The following is a 23,408-nucleotide window of genomic DNA, read 5'->3' as shown; positions in this document are numbered from 1 at the left end:
AAGCCGTGCCTTGACCAGCAAACGACGATCAGTCCCGTGCCTGGCTCTTTGGCTGAGGCTCGTCTCACGTACCTGAAGGCTGGGTGCCAGACCCCAGCGCTCGTTTCGGCTCCCCCTGCAGTCGGTGGAGAAAGCTATACGCTTAGTTCTTCCAATCATAGCATAAGCTTAATTGCAGCATGAAGTAGACTACGATTGCTCAGCTTGTTATTGAAACATCCTGGGAAAAAATAGCTTAAATTGAATGCTTGACCTTTAAATGCCCAACCATTGTTTCAGTGAACTTCCCTTTGTCTGTAAGTAGAGCCGCTCTTCAAAATCCTTCACCCTTTCCTGAAATGAGCAAAGAAGTAGGTGAGTTTTTTCTCCAGAGCAATCAATTTTAACAGATTATTTCTCAGTGCTTCTAATCTCAAAAAACAAAAACAAAAACAAAAAAAAACCTTCCTGTAAAATAATTCTAGTGGACAGTGATAACTCCTTTTCCTTTGCTAGTGCAAGTTCCCATAATAAAATTATGGTGTGTAGTTTGTTTGCTTTTTAAATAAATGAAGGAGCTATCAGTGTTTGATATTTTTATATGTAAATAGCAACCTTAAAACAATTACAAATTTTTTTCATTTAAATGTGCTTTTGAATAAAAGAGTAGAAAATTTATTAATGTCAAAATCTGTTAATCAGTTCACAGTTTTTGTTTGATAGTTTCTATCTGCTAGGTACTTGCTATTTTCTGAGCATTTATTAAGTATGAGACAACTGAAATTGGAACAGTATTGGATTTCAGTGTTTAAATGGTGGCATGCTACCAGGACTAGTAAAGAGCAGACTTAAAAATTGTGATCTTGATCCTTTCGGATCCTTCTGCAGTTAATCAGTAAAGTTATCAAGGTCAGTTTTGATTATGAGATCTGAATTTCAGATGTTACAGTTTTCTGCTTTCTGAATTTCTTCACTTTGTGGAACTGGTGTTGCAGGGTTGTTTTTTTTTTTCTCTTCTGCTACTCAGCTTCTGTGAGATGTCAGTGCTATAACTTAATGAAAGTTCTAGCACTTCCTCACACTTCCTTCAACCACTCTGATATGAAAAAATCTCGCTTTGAGGTTGCTCAGAGGTATTGTCGGTGTGGAAAAGGACATACAGTACCATTCAGTTAAAATCTGAAAAACATCTTGTTTGTTAAGACTACCTTTTAAGAGCAGAAAATCATCTTTGTCAAACAATTGGTTTACATCAATTAAATAATGATGAATACTTTTTGGTAGGAAGCACCTGTTGTGAGGTGTGTCCAGTAATGCAAAAAATCCACAATAAGACTGGAAGGAGCAAATGTGAGGCTGACTGAACTGATTAAATTGAAATAGTACTTGCAGTTATTCAAATTCTTCAGGTTTTGAGCACTCACACTCAAAATGCAATAACTCCTTGAACCGAAGTAATTTCTTTGATCTGGCTGTCTTATAAGGAAAGCAATCAGTTACACTGGAGGATTATTAGATGCCAATACAACTGCACCGAAGAGTGGCTTGCACTTACTGTATACTGAAAGTCTGTGATCACAACAATACATTGTCAGGTTTGTAGTTTTTTTGTTTTTTTTTTTTTTCCAAAAATTGCAAAGTTAAATCTTCCTGACAACAGAAGGAAAAAAAAAAAGCTGTTTAAAATGAGTTATAGCAGTTTGTTTAACCCTGCTAGGATTCATCTTCATACTTCTTCCTATAGATGGGCAGCTGGTGAATTTAGGCTTACGTGTGATGGTAGAGCTGTATCCCTAGCATACACAGCAATCAAATATTTCCTTCTCTCTGCTTCACTGAAGGACAGTAAAGAAAGAAACAGATATTAGATTAAAAAAAAAAAAAAAGACTGACAGGAAAAAAAGGACAGAAAACTGTTGTCCAAAAAAAGAAGGCAATGTGTTCTGGTGAGTATCTACTGTACTTGGATGATAGCAAAATGTTATAGAGTCAGAAAATTTATTTGAAAAACGTATTGGGAACTAACAGTATGAGGAACAGGGAAGAACCCTCAGGAACTTTGGGTTTGTTTCCAGTGTACCTGGGAATATTTTGGAGCTTAAATTGGATGCTTTGTCATCTAAACTACATACATTTGTAAGTTATGAAGCAGTTAAGAAGAGTAAAAGACAAAAAAAAACATATTTATGTGAAAACGGAGGAAGCACAGAGTGTTTGTGTGTGGTGTGTGTGTGTGTAACCTTGAATTAAAATACATGTAGGAAAGATAGTTGTATGCTTTGGGCATTGCCTGTCTTGGCCTTATGGGCTATATTGGCTATTTATTACCTTACTGCTAATCTTCTTCATATAAGGTGTTTTTACGTAGTCTAAATAATGTTTAAAACTTAAGAGTAGTTGTTGAATATGCAAGAGCTGAAAAATTAAAATGATATGTTAATATATAGAATAGTTGATAACATTGGTACAAACCGTGTGGTACTCCTAGGTCCTAATGGAAAAAATGCTGAAACTTCTTGGCTATTTTTCATGTTTGATCTCTCTAAAAGAAAAAAATATTTTTTACTGTAAGGCAAGTGTCATGGTATATGTAAAACGTATCAGACATATCTTCAGACATCCGTATGTGATTAAATAGTATAAAATGAAATCTGAAAACACTTCTGACAACCTGAACTATGACAGAGGCACTATGAAGACATCTTTCTAGATGTACCATAAATCTTGATTGTTCATATGTTGCATGCAGGTAAGAAAAATCCTATTCTAAGAAGTAATTTTAATGGAAGGGCTAATTAACATAAAATTAAATAATTCAATTTAATAAAAGTTTCATAGAAAATATTTTCTAATCAATTTGTTTATTCTAGCTTTAATTGGCTCTTATTCTAGCTTTAATTTGACTCTTGCCTGTAAGAGTCGAATTGATAAATAATATCAAAATGAATAAAAGTTCTCTCTTTTTGTGTGTCAGCATGTTCCTTGTTTAGATTTGTTCAGTATTCTGTTCGAATCAAAGCAGTTGACTCTGTCCAACTTACTGTTATTTTTTCTATTTTGCTCTTTTGCAAATCTGTGACTTTAAATTTTATTAGAAATTACTTAATAGGGCCCAATGTCTTCTTTAAAGATGTCCTTGTTATCTACTTCTGGAAGACTCGGGAGGCATTTTATAGCAACAGTACTCTGAAATTCTTGGGTTAAGTAATTTTCCTCTACAGCTTTAAAAAGATAGCAGTTTACATGCAGAGTTGAGTAAGTGTGCATAGAATTGGGCTGCTTAGGAGCCACGAATGCAGTTAGGGATTTGATACTTGTTTTTCTTCATTAGTATACAATGTGATAGTTTTTGAACACTACTTTAAATGATCTGACTTTATCAGTAAATGAATAAACGATTGTATGTCAGCTTTTGACAAAAATGTAACGGGAAGATGGCTTCAGCCTGAATCCATAACTATAGTCCATAAGAGAAGAAAAACTCAATTGCATAGTAGAAGTAGAGCATTATATTTGCGGTATTTGATACAGAAAGTATCATTCATCAGTGGAACTTCTTTTTCTAAATAATTCCCCGTAGAAATAGGTTACCTTTTTTATTTGAAAGGAAATGGGCCTTAAGCCTGTTTGTACCTGCAGCCTACTTTCATTTTATTTGCTTAGTAATGAGTGCTGACAGAACTTAGCCATGAAGATGAATTTTTGCCAGTACTGTTTAGAGTGAACAACATCTGCAAGGCAGGATGGACCTTCAAATGAAATGTCAGAAAATAGCATGACCCTCAGCATTTTAATGGAAAATGGCTGAAGGTGAAAAACAATGAAACATATTTTATCAGTTTGTGTTTCATTTTAAATACCACATTCTGGCTTCCAATAAACCACCATTGAATAATTTCATGCACACTGGACACAGTGGTAATTTTATTTTACTTTCTAAAATGTGGTGAATCTATGTAGTGCAGCACAATAATTGGAATTTTGCATGAGGATAATGATTACAATGTTCAAGTAGCAATCACGATATATGCAATTATCTGAACTGTTTGTATTTTTTATAAATCCATGATCAACTATACCACATCCCCCATCTGGACAATTATTAAAAAGACATTCAAAATCTTCATAACATGGTTCAAATCATGCTTATGTGGCATGAAATCTGATGTTAAATGTTTGCACACATATATGAAATAGATATTTCACTCAGTTTTTGATAAATAGTTTGGTGGAAGAAAGGAAATAGGTTGTGTTTTTTTTTTCCTAAGAAAAAATGTTTTAAAGAAAAAATATATAGATCTTTTAAAGATATTTGTTCATATTCCATGTGTTCAATGTAACATTGAAACTTTACAGTCTGAATGACATCTGTCTGTTATGGTAGGAACCATATGAAGTTGTGCTTTGGTATCACCGCCAGGTAATATGTGACATCATGCATCTTTTTACTGAACGTTTAGTGCTTTCTCTGGTGAGATGTAAGAAAAACAGATGTGGCACTGTGACTTCAAAATGTGAATTCAACTTCATAGATTGCACTTGAAGTAGCCGTTCTTGAAATTGAAAGCCTAATTGCACGTCTGCTTAAAAGACATTGTGTTGAGCATCCCTGGAATAATTTGGTACTCCTTCTTTTGTAGTTTTCAGATATTTTCTTCACTTGCTCCTAATATTCTTACAGACACAACCTTCCTTGAGGCCATTCACTATGCTGTTTTTGGATTGTTGCTTTCTTTTAAACTAGACTGGGGTAGCATTCTAATTTTGCTCAGGGTCTTTTGAATTTCTTGTTAATTATACATTTTCTATTGTTTGGGTAATAGGAAGATATAGTACATCTTCTTATTAGCTTTATCTGTGGAATTTGCTTACTGCAGTGGTAACAAAAAATATGCAAGGGCTGCTCCAAAAGTAATGCCTCCTATTTTATTATGTTGGCTCACAGTATCAGAGGCAGATGTTGGTGGTACGGCAGCAGAGGTTGAACCTTCCCACCAGTATTCCATTACATTTTGTTGCCATGTGACAGATGGCAGCAGAGAGGCAGTATGACAGAATGGCGTCTGACATGGAAGTGCGTATGAAGCAAAGGTGTGTAATTTATTTCCTCTGGCACTCATTGACATTCATTGATGTTTGTGGAATGTTTATGGAGACCAAGCAGTGGATGATAGCACAGTAAAGTGGTGGGTGGTGCATTTCAGCAATGGTGACAGGATGTGAAAGACAAGCCACGCTCTGGACAGTCTTACATGTTTTTGTGCGTGCAACAGGCAGGCTCTTGTTCATCACTAGCAAAAATCCATAGCTAACAGTGGTGACTATGTTGAAAAATAGTGCTTTGAAGCTGAGAATTTGTTCTATCAAATAGTGTTATTGTGCTCTCTCTATCTCTTTTAATTTCCATGGAAATAAACAGGAGGCATTACTTTCAGAGTGACCTACATAGATCTGCAGTAAAATGTTTTTGCTCAAAGAAAATGGAAAGGGTACGGCATTATAATAGGAAAACCAAAGTGGAATGAACATGGAAGTATAAGAAGAAACGCTGTGGATACTGAAATGTCGACTAAAATTTGGAACCTGTATTGTACATTGTTAGACAATCTCTATCAGAATGCTTGGCAAAAGGTCCCCAAATAGCATTCTGTGGAGATGAACAGCATGAACATAACAGAGTTATGTTCAATTTTGAAGAGTTTCTTTAAATGATACTGCGTTTGAAAGAAGCATATGCTCTGTTTTCTTTGAGACTAAGAACGAGAAGGGGTAAGTCAGCCTTCTCACAATGAAGGAGGAAGAGAATTCTAGCTATAACAAGACAATGCTTAGCAGTGGAGCAAGGAGAAAAATCAGATCCGTTACAGATGGCTTTTGACAATCAAAAGTCAGGATTGTATTCTACAAAGACTGTCTGCATTTTAAGATGTCTGGAAATAGATGACTTCAAATCTAGCAACTAGTATGTGTAAGGGGCTTCTAGAAGTAAGTTAATTCAAGCTGCTTGTCTCACCAGTCCTTGACTTTTCTACTAGAATCAATAAAATGTAGACAGTAAGATCTAGTTGCATTTGATTTGTTATTTTATTTAGTGTGTCCACTAGTTGATTGAGTCTGCAGTTGTCATTCTATACACTATTATGACAGTTTGGGCCAGATTTGATTGCAAACAAAGATTTTCTATTGGGAATGGGAGAACTAGTTCTGCTGTTTTCATATACTGGCAAATTCAATGGAATTGAGTTAATGTTTTTCTTACAAATAAGTATGGAAGAAAAATCTGAGCAGAAAGAAAAAAGGAAAAAAATCCAGTCTAAAATGGCATAGAAATTAGCATGAGGATCAATAGTTAGCCCCTCCTCTCAAATGCTCAGGGACTTGATTTAACGGTGGGTTGTTGGAGTTAGGGTAGTATGGCTAGGTTGAGGTTGGACTTGATCTTGAAGGTCTTTTCCAACCTGAGCAATTCTATGAGTGTAATTTACTTTATTTAGGTCCAACAGATTATATTCTTTACAATATTGATGTAAAATTCTTGGCTGGATATTTATGACTTGATTATATCACTTGATGCTCCTCCTTTTAGGATGTCTTATTGGAGAATACTTGTGTTTGCCTTTATACATAGTTGACTAAAACAAGAACTGGTCAGAGGTTTTCAACTATAATTCTGAAGACAGTGACCGTTTTAACTTCAAAGCTTCTGCTGCTGTAAAGAAAAAACTTGCATGTTTATGAACAACTGTTTACACAGTATACGTTTTAAAATATACGTATTTTGTTCTGATAGCTAGTTACTTCTGGCCAGTTTCCTCTATTAGTGTACCTTTACTTCTTTGACTTTTCACCTCTTGTCTTTCTACAGAGTGTTAGACCCATTTTTATGTTTGTATAGCATTGGAATGGTAGAGCCTTTGGACAGTCACACCAGTACAATCACCAGTAAATTCCTGACAAAATTTTGGAGATATTTTAATGAAATAAATGAATTAAAATATACAAAATATTTTAGAAGTACCCAGAGCCGGTAATACTCCTTCACAGTAGTGAAGTTGGGCAAACAAGGCCTCTGCATTGACAATCACAGAATCACAGAATTGTAGGGGTTGGAAGGGGCCTCCAGATATCATTGAGTCCAACCCCCCTGTCAAAGCAGACTCCCTACCTCAGGTTTTACAGGTAGGCGTCCAGATGGGTCATGAATATCTCCAGAGAAGGAGACTCAAAATCCCTCTGAGATCCAGTAATTAGCTTGGCTAGTTTGAGGTAGTGTTACATTTTTTGTGATACCTCAAGGTCTGTGATAGTACCTCAGTCTGTTCTATACTGAATTTTATAACTGCAGCATTCCTGGTAAGGAATATTTCAATTCAACAGTTACAATTATATTTGGAGTGAGTAAACTCTTCTACTTTAGGCATTTTAGCTACCTTCCCAATACTTGAACAAAGTGGCTTAAACCCATCTTTTTAATCACAAACAAAATGTTAAATTGAATAGAACTTTGCAAAAAAAATAGTGAAATGGAAAACTGCATATTAAATACTTTTTCTCACTGAAATGTTATCATTTTACCTACTGATAATTCCTGCAGCTTTTCCTACTTTTCTTGGCCTGCTTTTTAAGGTTTGGGATTTCCTTTCACTGTAGGCAACCAGCCAGAAAAAAGTAAACTTACCCAGTGTGGACAGTGTCAGAGCACTACTACGTAATAGCTCAAGCTGATGTATTCATAACAACTTTGAAGTTATCTACTATAAATATTTATTTCATTGTACTCCTTGCTATTGATTTTCCCCTTAACAGCCTTGCTTGATTTAACTCCTGTCAGTCTGATGAACTGATATCGAACTGGTAACCTGAGCAGCATATGACATTTATAAAAGAAGTAGATAACTATCTAATTCTCCACAGAAGCCTTCTCTAATACTCCCTTGTCTAAGAAAAATTTTATGAAGATGAAATACAATCCCATTTTTTTATATGTTAAAGGTGTTCAGTAATATGAAATAATCCTGATTCTGTAATGTCGCTGGTTTTTTTTTGTATTAAGTGAATTTTTATGACAAGCACATTCTTGACAGTATTTTAATACTGTAGCCTAATTGATACTTCCAGGAGGTGCTTTTTATAAGATGGAAATATTTAAATGCAAATGCAGTTCTTCAGACAGGAGTCCTTTCTTGTGTCGATAATGAAGCAAAGCAGTTATTAGTTTAGATTCACCACAAGGGAGTCGTTTTGCACAGTTCAGTTTGCATGATACCAATCAAAGAAAAAAAACAACAGAAGACAAGTGATTTAATTTTAACAGGGAACCATCTTTAATAGTATAACCTACAGTGTCTGTAATCCATAATTGGTGGTTGGACTTGATGATATTTTTGGTCTTTTCCAACCTAAATGGTTGGAGCAGTCAAGGAATGGAGCAATTTGCCCAGAGAAATGATACTCTCCATTCTTGGAGGTTTTCCAGACCAGACTGAATAACACCCTCAGCAACCCCTTTGGTCTCATAGCTTGGCGTACTTTGATACTTAGTTATTTATGGTTTCTAACATGGTGACAATGATTTACATGTTTACACAGAGAGCAGCAGGTGCAGCTGAACAGCAAGGGTGTGAGAATGGCTGTCTTTGAGGTGTGTTTATGGATAACTTGCCTGCGTACGCTTTTACCATTGTACTCATGATCAAGTAATTTAGTATTTAGTACTATGTCTAGTATTCCTGAGCCAGAGGGCCTCTGCTCTGCTGTCATGTATCGTAACTACTATGACATGTCTCTCCTACTACTTCTCACTTCCCATAGGCCAGCAGAGCCTTCCTCCTCAGCAATCTTTATCTGTCAAGACAAATCATTAGCTGCTATTCCAGAGGTAAAAATACAAAAATAAACATGAGATGAATAAGGTCCACCATTTTAAAAGAGCAGAGTAGCAGATTTACTCTTAATTCTGCAGAATTTTTTTCTTAGAAGCTGTGCTTCTGGGTACACAACAGAGGTAACAGATTAAAGGACACCAGCCATCATTGTGTTAGTATTTTTGACTTGGTTCTTTTTCTGTCCCAGAGGTTCATTTCAGATTGTACTGAGAAGAAGAGTTCATTGCTTCGGAAAGCTGACGTCCCTTTTCTTGTCAACACTACCTTTTATATGAAAAATCCTTTCCTTGTACTTTCACTTCTTCCACGCGACAATGCTGTACTGGTGATACACAGTTTTAGAGCATGTTTTTCATGAATGTTTTGTTATCCTTGATGTGGTTCCCCGTGCAGAAGATTTAGGTCCTTCTAAAATTGACCTTAAAACAAATTTTACAGTCAAATATCATTTATAATGGATTATAATAATTGTTTTATTTCTCCTTTTATCAGGTTTTTTTCAGCCATATTTCTATCCAGTGTGGAAAGGAAGCCTGTTTCTGAGGGATTCTAATTATTGTTTTTCCTGCCATTTCCTATCTTTTACACTTCCTTCTTTCTGATAAATTGTAATATTACATTTGTATTGTCTTTTGTTAACTATCTTCTATTCAGTTTCAACTGTGCAAATGCACATTGTATGGTCAGTTTGAGAGGGAAGAACTATTTATTTTCACCAAATGATAACAAATAATATGGCTGGATATAATTTCAGTTTTGTAAAGATTGATGAATGACATCTATCTCCCTGGGTCATATTTTCAGGAAACTCAATAACTTATGGGAAGAGATTGCCTGTTTCTTCACTCTCTGTAGTCTGAGGGTCAAAATTTCATCATACAATTTAAATGTGATTACAGATCAGATTAACTACATTTGTACTGAAATAATACTAATAACTGGTCTTGTATATTATGTTGAAAATCCTTTCTTTTGCATCTATTTGCTACTGCGATTGGTTTTTTTTCCCAGTGCGGTGTGTGGGCTTGGGTTTTTGTAGGCTGCAGTCTATTTCTGTATTTAATGAAGATAAATCTTTTGGGAACCTTTGAATCTCTGAAAAGCTTTCTCTTAGCGTACGTGAGAACTATGACCCTATTCTCTCCTGAGTAAAGGTCTGAGCCATTTTACTGCTCTGAAATGAGCATGTTCTGTTCAGTGAAATGTCCTAGTAAACATTGATTGTATTTGTCAAATTATACATGTTTTTAAGTATATGATTGTTTTTTTTCCCCTCAGATTGAACTTTAAAGGCACATTTTTATGAAAACTGAGACCAACAGGTCTACTTGCATGAATAACAAGCTTACATTGGTCACGGAACTGAAAAATTGTCACCTTGAAAAACTCACTTTCAGAGTGACAAAAGTGAAGCCTATAAGTTCTGTTACTAAGTGACAAAATATGCAGGGCCTCATGCCAATTCACTGTGAGGTCTATAACAGATTAGTATTAATATGATAGTTTTTCCAAATCTAATTAGTTATGTGTTCTGTACTTAGCAATTCAAAATCAGAATTTGTTTCATTGTGACAGTTAGGATGGGATGGATTGAACTCTCCTCTCAGTTTCATGACATGGTTCGTTTTTCTTTTCTTGTTCTCTCCTTTGTACTCCCCCTTTCTTTTAAGTCAATAATTGTTCATTCTTCAAGTAGGATCTTCTTGCTGGTTAAACTGGATTAGAAGCCTCAGATTGAAAGGCCATTGTTTTTTCCCTCAACTGTCATGAAGGAGTGTGTATGTATGTGGAGGCTTATATTTATAAATTCTAAATCAAGCAAACTGAAACTTTTAAATGTTAAGTGGGTTGAATTCAAAGGTTTCCAATGACAGAATAGAAGGCTAATGCTTCTGAGTCTGCTTGACTTTTATCAGTGAACAGAGTGCAACAGATGTTCATTGGTTTCATCAAAACCATTCCCAAAACATCTCTTTTATATAGTATTCTCAAGAGTTTGAAGGAATAATACACATTCAGAAATTCAGAATGCCAAAGTACACCTCCTTAGTATTCACAAAATCATAGAATATCCTGAGCTGGAAGGGACCTACTCATGTAGTTACTGATAAAACTGTTATTCCCTATTAAAAAAGTAAACACTTAGCTAGATGAACCCCTCTGGAGATATTTCTGAATGTAAAAACTCAGCCTGTGTGCATATGTGTGGCTTTCAGTTGTGTTTACTTCATTTCTGATTTAAGGGAATCTTTTAAGGTTTGATCAAGTGTTTGCTGAAATTAATGAGAAGAGATTAATGGACAAACATTACTTATATGCCTTATAATTAATAAATACGTGTATCTATAAATCCACAGATTCTACTGTTATCTTCCTGCGTCTAAACTTATACTCACTTTTTGCAAGGTTTTTTGTTTGAGGAGGTGGGGAAGTGAAAGGTTAATAGAAAGCAAAAAATACTTAGGAGAATCAGCTCAGTTGAAAAGCGTGCATTCCTAAGTTTGAGAAAAATGTTCTTTGAAATTATGTTTTGTACTTAGTAGCCAAGTCACTTTATGCAGTTCCAGTTTTGCTCTGCAAAACTGCAAAAAAAAACCAACCAGTTTTTGAAAGGTAGGCTATTTATTTAATTTGTCAGTGCAGGTATAAATCATAACATCAACTAGCTGTTGTGCAAACTGTGTTAATAAATGAAAGTTGTCCCAGATACTTAGGAATTAAGTCTAAGACATAAGGTAGTGGATAGGTATGAAAAAATAGAAGAGTAAAGAAACCTGAAAAATAATGCCTGTTAGAAAGATAGATTATTTCCTGGCATTTCAATGTTAAGGGTTCTGTAGACTTCCCTGAAAGGCAGGGTTTTCATAAAAGATTTAAAAGGGGAACAAAAAGTGTCTTTGATATATTTATAGGGAATTCCTTGCAAACATGAAGGAGAATATGTAGAAGGAAAGCTGGGTTTACTGGTACAAATCATAAACAGACAAATTAGTTTGTTAATCAGTTTTGGAGTACAGCATTTCACTTGTGACTGAGGAAGAGATGTAACCTGGTTTAGTAGTATTTTGCTGTAGATTTAGGGCACGGGTAGGACAAAAGTTAGTAGATGGAAGTGTTAACAGACGTTTTGGAATTAGCAAGAGAAGATCTCAAAGACCCAAATACTGGATGTATTCCTTTAGACCCTGCGTATTTAGACTTAAACACTAAAAGCTTAGTGTTAGAACACTTCTGATTGTGCTTCAAATGTTGGATGTAAGCGTATGAAAAAAAGAAGAGCGCATTGAGATTTTCCTTGTTTAATATCATGACTAGTTTGGTGAGTTACTTTGATGAATAAACAGACATATGAATATATATGGAGAGAGAGATTGAGAAAGGGACGTATTTATATAGTGAGAAGGAGAATGAGGGGAAGCTTACTATCCCATAATAATGTAATTAATTACTTCCTAGTACCAAAAATGAAAAGGAAGCTTATAAACAGAGTGGAGTGGAGTATATAAACAGAGATGTAAAAATAGCTCTAGTTCATTATTTAGAGGAAATTATCCACAGAGAAGTCTGGTAGACTGCCAGTGCCTCAGCCTTCATACTCAAATGCATAAGAAGAACAGTACGAGACAATTAATGAAATGATTTATTTTCAGATACAAAGATTTTTTACAACCTTAATTGCTTGAGAACAGCACTAATTCCAAGCAGAAATTTGAATATATGGGTAGTTCTTGAAAAACCCTTGCATTTCTACTGTAGATAAAAAAAATAAAAATAAAAAAAAGCAAAAAAGATGGTTCTTACTAGAAAAAATAATAAAACTACATTTATAACAAAAAAGGAAATAAGGAACATTATGAAAACTATATGAAAAGCAACCAGATTTAAAGAACTGAATTAGAATCACCCTGTTTTGGCAAAGCAAACTGATGTATTTATGTGCTCTATCTTAAGCAATTCTTCTATTGTAATGTGATGACCAGACTGAGAAAGATGTTGCTGTTCCTTCAGCAACATCTGGTCACCATAAAGTGGAAGGAGCATGAACTGGAAGGAAAGAAAGAACAAAATTGCTGAAGAGTGTCAGCTGAAAAGATCAGAAATTTCATCAATAAACAGAGATGATCTGACAGTCCAATAGGTTAGGATAGATGGGAATGTTTGGGTAGGAGAAAAAGTTTGGCATGAAATTTAAAATTGTAAGGGTGGAAGGATAAACTGGAGCATGACACTTTATGCTTGAGCTGTGTTGGTCTTGTGCCACAATTTGTGGCAGAAATCAACAGACATCTGGACATTGTTCAGATTGTATCTTTGTATTTGATTACATTTGCATTGAATTCCAAGGATGTAATTAATATAGCAAAGTCTGAACCCAAAACATGGGAGCCAAAGAAATGCAGAAGAGTGATCTTTAAAGGAATGTTTCCTCAGACAGGAGGTTTATTACAACTGTTGCTCAGAAGGTACAGTGGTTGAATTTCACTATTAATTATAATTATTTATTATTATTAGTGTTAATGCTACTAGCACCAATGTTATCATAAGTTTTAGAGAGCAGAGGAGATAAAAAATCAAACACTGTATACTAAATTATGAAATGCCCACTCAGAGATCCTAAGTGACAGGAAGTTTTAACTGTTGAATATTGTATAATGCTGACCTCGCATTCTGCAAACAGTTTTTACAAGCTGTTACTTTTACAATGACAATATGTAGGAATACTAGATCATCTCTGAGGGAGTGTGTGAGAAAAAAATAATCCTGTTTAAAATTGTAAGCATCCACAGCTACCTACAGTTACACATAGGAACTACGTATGCATGTATATATATATATATATACACATCACATTGCTCTGAAAAGACTGTGTGAGATTGCACATTTATATTTAAACAAATGTTGTAGGCTGCCGTTACTTAACATATGTATGGTGCAGCAGTTTTCATTGACAGTATCAATGCCAATCTTCATAGACTCTAATGATTTAGAAACCACAGTTTGTCCCATTCTGCACAAGTGAGTAGTTTTCCTCTCATAGTTGATCACGGCTTCCTTGAAAGCCATGAGTGGGTGATTTATTTTTCACTTTTTTGTTTTTTAGTGAAACAAATTGGTAATGCTGAAGTAATTACACTTTCAGTATTGCAGTCTTGTGATGGCACATACGGTGCAAAAATCATACCAATTTTTTGGTATAATTATAAGTGACAGATGTTTGAGGCTCACAATCATTTTAGTGTGACATTTTCAATTACTGCAGCAGTATTGATGAAGAAGATTAAGGAACACTCAGATGCCAAACCCCATTATTTCAACGTTATGTAGAGCTGTCAAATCCTAATAATTCCTCCGGGATTTAGCTATCAAAGGGTAAGAAGGCATGCAAAAGGTCTTCGTAGCAATCTGAAAATGATTATGGACTGTCAAAATACAAACGATCATAATTTAATGAATATATAATTTTATAATTTTCACTTAGCAATTTTAAATTATGCCCTACTCTTCAAGTGATATAATGGTCAACTGTTAATAATATCCTTTAAGAAGATTTAAACATCTAATTATTTGTCCTGGCATCTTAGAATTGTAACTCATGAGAGTGCATAGACTAACCTGAAGAAAATATATCCGATTTGCTATAAAATGGATGTGATATTTCTTCATTTGATATCCTTATATAAAAAGTTTGCAGGCTCGTCTTTCAAGTCTTTTCAAAGGGAGATAATTCATAAGGAGCTTCCCTGCTTTATTGTTAAGATACTTTCTTGAAAAATGAGATGTACTCGGTACAGTGCTGACCTCTTTTAGATTGTTCTAGCATATTTTAAAATCGTTCCACGAAGAATTGATTTTAGCCTTTACCCTGTTCCTTTGGAGATTATAAATAACTACCTATAAAACTTTTTATCTTACCATGTGGAGGAAGCTAACCCCAAGGTTTACAAAGTGAAAGAAACAGAATCTCTGTACTTAAGCCTAGTTGTTTTTCTTTTATGACATTTTTTCTTTATTTTTATGTGGCCTTTATTATGTGACAAATTCTGGGAACATATTGATACTAGATTGTGCATTGAAGATGACCCTCTGTAACTCTTGGCAGACCTCTTAATCTGAGGACTTTTTCCTGCTGAAGATTCTATTTCTTTAGTAGCTTAAAATTTCACAAGAAGCCTGCATGATATTTGGTGCTTTGATGAACACACTTATTTCATCTTTATGGATAAAGAGAATTAATATGCACTAAAAATACTTCTAGTGACAAAGGAGGCTCTTATGAAATACTAGTGTGATCCACTCAGTCGTATTTATTTATGAAAAGTTGGACAGTCTGTATTCTGTTTCTCTTTATAGATTCACAGGTGTTGCTTTCACTCATTATTTGTAACAATGAGTTACACAGGTTTATCTGAAGAGGTGAAAAATATGGAATGTGCAGCATGAGATAATGCAATATTTCTGTTTGACAAAATGGTCCAAGGTTTTAACTACTGTGATAGTGTTTGTTCAAGGATGGGGATTAGGCCAATAGGATTTCCAGACTGCTTAGAACTCCTTTGAAGAGAAAGTGACCATAAAATTTAAATAGTTTTGTTCAGTTTCTGAAGGCGTTTTTGATTTTCAGCCACAACTAGGAATAATCTTATAGTCTGGGAAAGATGCTGAAATAAAGCTTCCAGTCGATCCGTTGAACTGCTGAAACATTCACACTTCTCACAGCCTCTCATGATGTCCTTGGCTGTGTCAAGATAGAGGACTCTGAATATTCATGATCTTGTTTCGCTTGGCCTCTTTTCATTGCAAGTAAACATGAAATTGAAGTCACAGTAAAAATTCTTTTGAATTTCTGCTTTCTCTCAGTTTCCTAAGGATTATCTAAACCTTTCAAGGTAGGTGCTGGGTTGTGTCCAGTGAGTTTTGACGCTACGTTACCTTGAATGGTAAGGTCTCTCAGTGCTAAGGTAGGTGTTCCATTTTGTGATCAAGATACCTCAACAGTAAGCAATGATATTGTTGATTTTTTTAATTAGTATACATAGTATTTATGTTACATAAAGCAAATGCTTGTTTTTCAAGTATGTATAACCAAAACCTGAGATTAGTGCTTTATAATACTTCTAACTACTGCCTGTCACTGGAATTCTGAGAGAAAGGCAGAAACAGAAATGCAACCTCATTCAAAACATGTAGGGAACCTCGTTCAAAACATTTTGCTTTAGGGAAACAGCAGAAAAATTCTATTTAATTCCAGAAGAGTTACAACCCTGTTAAAGACATAGAAGTGCAACAGACACGGCTGAGGGGAGGAGGTAAATAGCATCACTGACATGGAATTGTTCTTAAATAAGTGTGTTTTCTAGCTGTAAGTTTTTCTTTAGCAGGAGTTTTAATAAAACTCCTGGCTACTGTATGTGCCTATTGCATGTGTTTTTGTCTGATTACTATATTAACATTTTTTTCATATTTTAGTCACTGAAACATGCTGTCATTTTTGTATATTCCTGACTGTTCCAAGGCAGTAGAGAATCCAATTCTTTGACTTCTGTGTTTGCTGTGAATGGTTACTATAGGTCTTATGCTCACTCTGTTATTCCACCTCAATTTGTAGTGAGCTAGTTTGCCTGGATCCTGGTAATTCATTGCTATGTCTGTCAGATGCTATCTTTTCCTTTGTGTCTTCTAATGAGCTCAGTAGTTCATTTTGAGCTTCTGCATCTGGTAAAGATAATAAGCATGACATCGCTGTTAGTCACAGCCATGCCTGCAGTGGATGGCACACTGGGTTTTGTGTTTAAAATAGATTTCTTGTCTGTCGTCTGTGTGCTCAAACCCACATTAATTACTGAACAAAATGTTCTTAGTCATTTGCCTGAATAGCATCAATCAAGGGCACTGGAAAATACTATTTTTGAGACATAAAGAAGCTAGGCATATCAGCTGTCATTTGTTTTCCTGCACAAAATCAAGACTTGACATTTTTGCTTTCATTTTAATTTAATCAATAGGTACGCTTTGTTCAGGCTGCTAGAAGTCTGTGCATGTTCCTTCCTTGCATAACAGAACCCCTCCCTTTTGTTCTGAATGATATACCATTAGCTCAAGGAGGGACTGCGTACGATGTTAAATCAATAGCCATATTGGGGTTGCTTTAATGACAACTCTTGTAGTTCATCTGTGCAACAGGGAACTGATGGAAACAGGAAGACAATCTGTAAAGAACTTTCACATACTGAGCATGGTGCAGAGATATGCTTTAGTTGCCCAGTGTATTGGGTTTATGTGGCAAGGTTTTGGTAGCAGGTGAGCTGCAGGGGTGGCTTCTATGAGCAGAGCCCAGCAGCTGCCCAGTGTCAGATCAGAGCCAGTTCTAGCTGGCTTCGAAAAGGAGCCCACTGCTGGCCAGAGCTGAGCCAGTGAGCAATGCTGGTTATGACTCTGTGACAGCAGATTTAAGCTTGAAGAACTGCAGCCAGTGGGAGGCCCACAGAGGATCAGATCAGGAAGGATGGCATCCTGTGGGAGGGACCCCATGTGCAGCAGGGGAAGACAGTAAAGATGAAGGAGCAGCGGATGATGAAGTGCTGTGGACTAACCACAATTCTATTCCCCATTTCCCTGAGCTGCTTTGAGGAATGAGGTGGTAGAGTGTGGATGGAGGGAAGGTGGTTTCAGTTTGCTTTTAATTTCTCCCTGCTCAAAAACTAAAAATGTTAGTAATAGGCAATAAAGTATGTTAACGTCTGTATGTTGAGTCTATTTTGCCTCCGATAGCAATTGGTGAGTGAACTCTCTGCCCTTTTCTCAACTCTCGAGCTCTTTTTCATTGTATTTTTACCCTCTTTTTTTGAAGAGGAAGAGTGAAAGAGCAGTTGTGGTGGAGTTTAGCTGCCCATCAGGTTGAAACCAACACACAGAGAGGATGGGGATCAATCTTGGTTTGTTAGAAAAGTTTTTAATCTGTCATTTTATAGACTTTCTCAAAGACTAATTTAGCCTGTAATTCTTGCAAGTTGTTTTTCTCAGGAGTCATCCTCTTAACTGACCTGATCTAAGGCTTTAAGGCCTTAGTCCAGGCAGCTTCCATGGAGATCCGTGTGGTAACCTCATCAGTAAATACGTGTGCTATGAATGTATCTTCTGGGGCCAGATAATGCTCTTTTTGCACTTTCAGTAGCCGTGGGAGGAATTAACAGAATATTTATTTTGAAATGCTGTAAATTGGTTTTAAATGAGGTAGATGATATGGTATTGAAGATCTGGCTGCACTCCATAGAGTAACAAGTCATAAAGTCATGTGGTTATCTGAACAGAAAGGATCAGTAATTAGAGCACAGTGACACAACTGTGTTGCTTTGGAGTGATAGGCTAGGACTGCCAGCTGATCTGAAGGAACTGCCATGAGGCACACTCTTAGTTGGTTGCAAATGCAATTAGGATTAGCTGAGCACTGCAGTTGTCTAGGCGCTTAAGTCATTACTTAGCAAAATATTGTTTCTGATCTGCAAGTTACTCAAGAAAGACAAGGAAGTAGTTATGTTTTGACCATAGGATAGAATGAGATTTCTGAGAAATGGCAGAGGTTGGAGGATCACAGCAGTGCTATTGCTGAAACAAATCAACTGGTATAGGTATTTGTTTCACAAGAAATCTTGTTCTCTGATTAAAAAAAAAAAATCAGGACAGGATAAAAAGAATTTGAAAATTGGAGAAGAATGAGAAATATGGTGAAGAAACAGAACATTTCCAGTCCTTTCCTCCTGATTCAAAGACTGTCTGGCCACGTGTGTATGAAAAACGGGAGAGTGATGATTTCTCCCGCCAGGTTAGAGAAGTCATAATGGATGTGTTAAATAAGTTGCTGCCTGTGACTCTCAAAGGAGTAAAGTTAGAGAATTGCAGACTGCTTAAACCAGACCTTCCTGCTTAAAGATAAAAATGAAATAAACATGCAAAAAGTTCATGGGGGGGAGAGTATGAGGGTACTGTTTTAGAATCTGCAGAACCTGGATCTTTAAGTAGATTTACAGTGGCCAAGCTTTGTTTATAAATAATAGAAGGAAGAGGTAGTATGTTTTTTATGCCAGTGCTTTTGTACAAGTCTTGCACAGTAAATGTGATTTGTGAAATATGATGCAAATAGGAATCTCAAGACATCCCGTAATGATTTAAAACCAAATATGTAGCTTTAAAATACTTAATAGATGTAGCTGTCATTTGGAAAATATGTATTCCTATTTGTTTTGGTTTGCTACCACTGGTGTAAGATAAATAACCAGTGAACAGTTTGTGGTTATAGAAAGCCAAATCAGTGTCATATGACAGGTGAAGATACAAGTAACAGTTTGGTTATCTAATTTAAAGGAATGCAGTCTTGTCTAGTAACTTGAAAAACAGTTAATTGAAAATCAGTCTTTAGCACATGAAGAAATATCTTTATCATTCAGTATCTCTCTGAATTTCTGAACTGAGGTCTAATTCAAAAATTATTACTCAAAAGATCAAAAACTGTAATAACGTCTCATGTACAATGACATCACTGTTAATAAAGCTAGTGCACGTACGTACAGGATTTAGACCATGCATGTTCATTAGGTAAGTACTTTGTATATATGGATCACATACAAATATACAGGAAGAGTCAGAGACATCTGTGAATTGGCCATGTTTTTTTTCTGTATACTTTGTGGAAGTACTAGCAGTATTCATCTTCTGAATAAATGAAGGGAGAACGTTTTAAGTAAAAGCTATGATACTTCACATCAAGTGTTAACTGATATTGTGACATCAAGTGTTTAAGTTCAAGTCCATCCTTTCTGAAGGTTAAACAATTTATAGGAAAGATTTCAAGGGATATAGTGTGAAGTTCTCTGTTGTGTTTTGGGTACAGAGTATAAGTTGAGAAGCAGGAATAAAAAAGCTGCTTGCTCCATAATGCTATTTTGTGTGACATTTATATTGACTAAAAATGCAAAAGTGAACTAAAATACGTCATACTTCTCATTTGACATTTAATCTAGAGTCATCTTCAGAGACATCTTAAGGATCCAAGAACAGTCAAATTACTTTATTTCTAGTTGAGTGCATCCATCAAACAGGCAGCTTGAAACTGGCATGGCTTGGAAGAAGTAGGTCCTTTCAGGATGGAGGGCATGATTATGACAAGGATATGGCTGATAGGGCATTATCCTCCTAAAGGTCTGTTTTCCTATTTGTCAGACTGATTTAAAATGGTGGTATGCAACTGTTTTACCTACACAGGGCTCCTCAGGGCTTTTCTGGTATGTAACAGGAAGAGTTTCACTGTGTAAGTAGTATGGTAGAAACATATAATTGAAGAGGAGGGCTGTGATAAGTAAAACCTTCACTGTATTTAGTTCCAGTAAGAAAAAATGGTACTGCTTCTAGCATGCATAGTAAGTGCCAGCTCTCAGTCACATTGCTTTGATCAGCCTCATTCTCTTTCCTGTGTTTGCATGTTTCCTGTGTTCCTTGGGAAATTTTCAGGAAAGGAGCTTTGACTCGACCTATACCTGTAAATCAGGTATCTAATAGAGGAACAAAATATTTAACAAAATATATAAATTGCTACTAGCTATATTAAAGCTTTACAGAAATACTTTTGAGGTAAATACCTCAAGTCTTCCTTTCACTCCCAAATAATAAAAGTAAACAAGACTTTCAGATTCTTTCAGATTTTTTTTTTTCCTTTTAACTAAGTTCCTAGAAAAAATTCCTTTTGATCTATTAGAAATCATAGAATTGTAGAATCGTGGAATGGTTTGGGTGGGAAAGGGGCCTTTAAGATCATAGAGTTCCAACCCCCCTGCTATAGGCAGGGACACCTCCCTCTAGACCAGCTTGCTCAAAGCCCCATCCAGCCTGACTTTGAATACTCCCAGGGAGGGGCATTCACAACCTCACTGGGCAACCTGTTCCAGTGTCTCACCACCCTCTTAGTAAAGAATTTCTTCCTAATACCTAGTCTAAATCGACCCTCTTCCAGTTTAAAGCCATTTCCCCTTGTCCCGTCACTACATGCCCCTATAAAAGTCCCTATAAAAAGTCCCTCCTCAGCTTTCCTGTAGGCTCCCGTCGGGTACTGGAAGGCCAATTTTAATTTTATTTAATAAAGGAGTAGAGTCTGCATCTGGAGCATGCAGAAGGAGAAGAGACATTAATAATAAAAAACGTTAATTGGGTACCAGGAAAGCATAAGGCAATCTCTTCTTTTATAGAATCTGTACAAGCTGCAAACAGTGGAATGAGTAAATTGAACTGATGTAGGGTCTACTTGGGTCTACTTACCAGGACTGGAAAACTTTTTAGTTACCAGTTCTGTTCGAATGATAAGGCAGGGATGTCAAGTTGTCTTGCTGTTCTTGTCAGTCACTTGTCAGTTTTGAAGAACATCTGAGAGTAATTTTCCCAGAAAAATAATAAGTATTTTAAACAGTTACTATATATATAGTTTGTTGTATTTATGACTGAAGATGAAACTAACTGCATTAAAATTTGTGTATCAACATACAGGAATGCATTTTTAGAGGTTTACATAGCATTCTGCTTGACTGCACAATGATGTTATAACAGTAATGCAGCACAATAGAGCAAAAAATACACGTGAAGTTTTATAATTGTGAAGAACCACTATGTAACTCATGCCATAGAAACAATTTTAAACCTTTCTGTGCTACAAATGAACTATAAATGCAATTTCTCTCATATATGGTCTCTACTGTCCACTTATGCAGGTTGATCTGGATCGTAGGTTATTTGGAAACACTAGAAGATCTGGGAACTTACTGAGCTCTCATTCCTGGGGAACTTAAACTGAGATTTGAATCTGAAAATACTGTTCAAAAAACGTGAGTAAAAAGGACTCTGCACAATTCTTAGTTTGTGTGTTTAACTGGAGAGATCTGCCTCTTCCTTGTGGTGTCTGATTTGAACTGCTTTGAACCAGCTCCTTTGAACAGCTGTCTCTCTCCATTTTTCATTGATCAAAATCAGCAGGAGCTGGTACAGCTCAGCATCTAGTAGTCATACACAGGGTGAGGACTGAGATCAGTGGGAAACTTCTGTTGAGTTCAGTGGTGGTTGGGTTGAGTGCTCTGTAGAATCAGACTGCTTCAGAGCTGCTGTATTTGGATTACTTTAGTGAGATGTGTGAATATGACCATGTACTGATGATGCCGAAATAAGACTGAGAGTATTATAGCTCTTGTTATATTTTGCAACACTTCTGTAACATCTAGCTGGTTTCCAAAGTATTTATGTTTTGGCTTTTTGAAATTGGCTGGCAAAGGAGAATTGTCTCAGGTATCTTCTGTATGCAAAAAAGTAAAGCACTTGAAGAGGTCTTCAAAATAGACTGATTATAGTCTCTTGAAGAATAAGGCTCATCAGAACTTAGTCATTGCATAATAATAGTGGATTGACTGATACTGCAAATGTTGCAGGAAGAGTCTAGTGCAATTAAAATATTTGCTCTAGGTTGCAAACTGATACCTTCCCGAGAATCCGGATTTTGGATTTGCACCACAGACATACTAACTTGTATGAACTGGCAAAAATAAGGGAAAACTCTTTGGCCAGTTTCATAACTACCAGTTTTGCTACTTTAACTGTTAAACTGGGAATACACAGAGCTTTGGGTTTTAATACCATTGGTGTTCCTTCAACTCAAGTGAGAAAGATTCCATTCTAGGCATTTTGCTGTGTGAAGGACTTCGGAATAAGATCCTGTTTTCCAAGAATTTTAACTATTTCTACATGGTCTTAAGGAGCATGCTCCTTTTATTGAATCATCTCTTAACCCCTGCACAGAAGTTTACACACAAAATTTCAATCTGTGTATATAATTAGCACAATATCTTTTTGGGATGCATCCAAGAAGGAAAGTTTTTGTGCAGTTTTCTGAGTTAGCATCTTGTACATACTGCCCTTTCCTAAACCAGGGTTCTATAGGGATTGAAAGGAAAAAGTTAATTCTGATAAGCATTGAACTACAATATGCAGTGATAGAGGACCTGTTAAGTCTATGCACAGACTATATTTACTTAAATCTGAATAATTATGATACCATATAACATGCAGCTTTCTCCATGTTTTCTTACTTACCTGTGCTAGGAGGCATAAGGATGGTTGGGAGGCACTGGAAATATATTGTCAATGTTTCTATTATCCCATAAATTCTCACTTGAGAATTTCAAGGACACTTCAGAAGGAAAAAAAAAAGGACAACGTTGTAAGAGTGTAAGAATAGTAGTGCACTTAAAGACAAGTCTTTACCGATGAATAGAAGAATACATTACATTAAATAATATCATTAATATCTCAAAATAAGAAGGTCTTATAATCCTAAAAACCTTCCTATTTCATAGTAAAACTTAGTAACTTCTCTAATGTTCCATAGAAACCATTACAGTGGCATGGGAAGCAGCTGTTTTAGCTTTGTACTGGTCTGTACTTTCTTCCTATATACATATGTGAAATGTAAGTGGCTGCAAATCAGTATCCTGGCAAAGAACTCTTGCTGTTAGCCAT

At 35.8% G+C, this 23,408-nt stretch overlaps 2 long non-coding RNA genes across 4 annotated transcripts in view; one reads left to right on the top strand and one right to left on the bottom strand.

The window, feature by feature from the left end:
- LOC110402465 overlaps nucleotides 1-23,408 on the top strand; it is an 87,787-nt gene that overhangs the window by 22,101 nt on the left and 42,278 nt on the right. For all 3 annotated transcript variants that reach the window (XR_002441103.1, XR_002441104.1, XR_002441102.1), the window contains one exon: nucleotides 21,614-21,727. This is a non-coding gene — a long non-coding RNA (uncharacterized LOC110402465). The remainder of the gene's footprint in view (nucleotides 1-21,613; nucleotides 21,728-23,408) is intronic.
- Nucleotides 19,699-23,116, bottom strand: LOC110402469. The gene is made up of 3 exons (XR_002441110.1): nucleotides 22,983-23,116; nucleotides 21,168-21,272; nucleotides 19,699-20,392 (listed from the first exon to the last, which is right to left on the bottom strand). It is a non-coding gene; the product is annotated as an uncharacterized LOC110402469 (long non-coding RNA).

This window comes from Numida meleagris, chromosome 7, assembly GCF_002078875.1.
Source record: "Numida meleagris isolate 19003 breed g44 Domestic line chromosome 7, NumMel1.0, whole genome shotgun sequence".
Classification (NCBI taxonomy): domain Eukaryota; kingdom Metazoa; phylum Chordata; class Aves; order Galliformes; family Numididae; genus Numida; species Numida meleagris.
The sequence above is the reverse complement of the archived record's forward strand: the minus strand, read 5'-3'. Positions and strand labels throughout refer to the sequence as shown.